We start from the raw sequence: 3,678 nt of genomic DNA on the forward strand, positions 1-3,678 counted from the left end.
TCCCCCCGGGGGTACCGGGGACCCCCGGCCCCGCCGCTGCCCGAGCATGGTGATCCCCCCGGGGGTACCGGGGACCCCCGGCCCCGCCGCTGCCCGAGCATGGTGATCCCTCCGGGGGTACCGGGGACCCCCGGCCCCGCCGCTGCCCGAGCATGGTGATCCCCCCGGGGGTACCGGAGACCCCCGGCCCCGCCGCCGCCCGTGTCCCCGGGAGCGGCCGATGGCAAGAGGTCGCAGTGACTCCAGTGACAACAGGAAGGGGCTGCTCGCCAGAGCGTGGAGCGACAGGACAAGGGGGAATGGGCTCAGGTTCAAAGAGAGAAGGTTTAGGTGGGATATTGAGAAAAAATTCTTCCCTGTGAGCGTAGGGAGGCACAGGGTGCCCAGAGAAGCTGTGGATGCCCCATCCCTGGAAGTGTCCAAGGCCAGGTTGGAGCAGCCTGGGAAGGTGGAATGAGATTATTTTCAAGGTCCCTTCCAATACAAACCATTCTGTGATGTACAATTCAACCAGTAACAGTGTCCCACCCACACCCGGTGTCTCCTCCCTGTCCCAGGGGCATCCTGAGGTGACAAAGGGCTGCTCTGAGGGGTGGGTGGCTGCTGGTGCTCCATCCACAGGCACTTCGCAGGAGAGCAGGGGATGAAACCAACACCACAACACAGAGAGCATCAGGGGATGGGAAGCCAGTCCAAAAAGAGTAAAGCCTGTCCTGATGATAACACATAACTCCTATGTTCATCCCAGAATCCAACAAAGGTGAGGCCAAAGCAGAAGGGATGAGGTGCAACCTGCCCTTGAGCTGCCTGACATCCAGTAAAATCCAGTGACCATTCCCTCTGCTATAGTGCCACAGGAAATCAAGATATTTAATTTATGGATATAAAAGGCTCCCTGATAATCCCTGTTTTCTAAGTGAAGAACATGTGTTTTTGCCATCCATCCCTCTTACCCAGCTGTCCCACACAAGGCAGGGAGTGTGCCCTGGGGGAGGGATGAAAGAACATCACCGTGCATGGACCTATGCCACGTCCTCCTCAAGCAGCTGCCACCACAAGAAAGAAGAATCCAGGTCCTAAAAATGGAGAGGACAGGGAAGGGCAGGCCAGGGAAGGGCACACTGTGACCTCTGCATGTCCCTACACACAGACAAGGCCACCTGGAGCAGGAGGCATCTGCTCCACCTCTGCCACCTCAGCACCTTCTGAGATCAATAAAATCCTCTTAGGTTTTTTAATCAAAGCCATAAAACAGCTCCTGTTTTGCACGGGCAGTTCTTAGCCCGTGGCTGATCAATAGCTGGGTGAAGCAGAGGATCCAGCTAATCAAAGCACGTCATTAGCAGCAAGAGACTGAACGTCTGTCAGGAGGTGGCAGTGACAGTCACCAGATGGGAGAGTGAGTAAACCTACACCAGGCACTGGCAGCTTTATAAATAAAACTCTTGTCGAGCTCCCCGTGCCTCTCACTGAGTCCTGAGTTTCCCTGAGAAACCTGGAGAGCAGCAGGGACCTCCCACTCCTGGCTAAGCGTTGGCTGCAAGATTTCCCACTTGGAAAAAAGATTCATTCTGGGCCTGGCAGCATCTCCCAGGATGTGACCCTGCACCCTTCAGCCCTGCTAACGAGGGGTTTCAGGGGGTGGGAATTAAACCCAACAGACCCCACAAGCACAGATGAAAGCTGCTCCAAACCCCTGTGGGGGTTTCCCAGCTCAGCGTCCCCTTGCTCGGGCTGGTCCCAGCACGTCTGGGGAAAGGAACCTTCCAAGCCAAGTTTTTCTCCACAGAGGAATCCGGTCAAAGGAAAACGATTGACCCATTTCGTTGCTCTGTTTCCTTTAGTTTCATTCGTATTTGCTTTGTAACCCGACCCTTCAGCTATTTCAAAGATAAACACCAGAGCAGGGGAGGCACAGTTTGGGAGCCTCGGGTCCTGGGTTTCCCATGGAATCCTCCTTGGAATGGCCCGAGGTGAGGGCTGGGACAGCAGAGCCCCCCTTCCTTCTGCCTTCAGCCTTGGGGGTGTCAGGATACACATCAGTTAATCACAGAATCGTGGGATGGGTTGGGAATGGGTCTAAAATCCCATTTTTTAATTTAAAACCATTGCCCCTTTAGCACCCTTTAACTATTTCTAAGCTAAATCTGATGTTTGCAGGGAGTTTGTCCTTGCCCTATTTCACATCCTGCTTGTTGACAAGCTTCCTCTTACAAAATTCATGTCGTGGGCACAGATGTTTGTTTCTGCCATGACACCTTTTACAAGGTAATTGCAGTGACAATCTTCTGCTGGAGTCAGTAGGAAGCAATGAGCCCTCAGGCGTGAATTTATCAAGAAATAAAGAATTTATTAAAGCAATAACCGTGGAGGGGCAGGCAAGGGATGGCCCAGTGCGACCATAAATATTTAATTTACAGCAAACGGGAGCAGTGAAAGCTCAGTGAGCAGTGGAGCCTCGGTGAGGCAGAATTACAGAGATTTCCCCCAAACCATCCGATCTATGCTGCAGATGGGATGGAGGGGCCAGATCCCTGTTCGGCTGTCGGGGACTCCTGCCCGGCTCGGAGCCGCTCGCCACCGGCAGCCACGAGGTGGCCCCCGGGCCCCGCGGGACGGGAGCGCAGCGGAGGGTCCGGGGTGCCCGGCCCTGCCCGGGGGTCCCCGAGGTGCCCAAAGGGAACCGGCAATTCCCCAGGGAGCGGAGCCACGGGAGGGTCGGGCTGGGTATCAGAAGGTTCTTCCCCCAGGGGGTGGTAGGGGCTGATATCCCCCCCCTGCCCTGCTCACTCACCCCGGGGGAACAACACCTGGGGTCCGGCATGGCAACAAATGATTTTGCTCCGTTTTTATCAAAAAACAAAAAAAAAATCCCAATAACCAACTCAAAAAAACCTCCATGAACACCAAACCCAGCAGCAGTGACCTCCAATCCTCAGCCAGGAGAAAAATCATCCAGATGAAAAAGGAAAGTGGTTTTTCCCTCCTTCCACTCCCATTTCCATGAGCACTGGCTGGCAGCAGCTCGGCCTTTACGTGACAGAAGTGGCTGATCCATGAACAATCCATGGCAAGTAATAAACCAGATTGTTATTTGATTATAGCAGAGTTACCAGGAAAAACCAGAGCACGAAGATGAGGGTATTGCTCATTTAAGGCTCTGTGCATCCTGTTCTTCTCCCTGGCTGGATTTGTGGGAGCACGAGTCTGCTGAAGACTATCTCACCTAAAAAATGATAATTCCTTTAAATAAGGCTTTTAAGAGAGGGGTAATAGAATTGAAAAGATGCTGTTAATCACCATTACAGCTATCAATGCCACTTGTAAAGCAAAGGAAGGATTGGAATAAGCACAGGGGGTAGCACTGGAAGCTGCACCGAGGTTTTTTCCACCGTTCCCGGAGCTCCAGCTCCGCTCTCCCAGGAAGCGGCTGCATCCCCGTGCCTGGAAGTGATGCTTGTGCACGGCTTGCAAATCTATTTATAAAGCGCCGTGGGATCCTGCAGGATGAAAGGAGCTATTCTAAATCGGGTTTATTGCCCAAAAACGCAACCACAAACTTTCTCACACTGCTCCAACTCAGGACGAGTCTGAGCAACCGCGTTTTTATGGAGACCCTCCCTGCCTCGGGATGGGTCTGGCTAGCAGCAGCAGCCGCTTCCCAGGGATATTTTACCA

This window comes from Erithacus rubecula (assembly GCF_903797595.1).
Source record: "Erithacus rubecula genome assembly, chromosome: 26".
Taxonomy (NCBI): Eukaryota; Metazoa; Chordata; class Aves; order Passeriformes; family Muscicapidae; genus Erithacus; species Erithacus rubecula.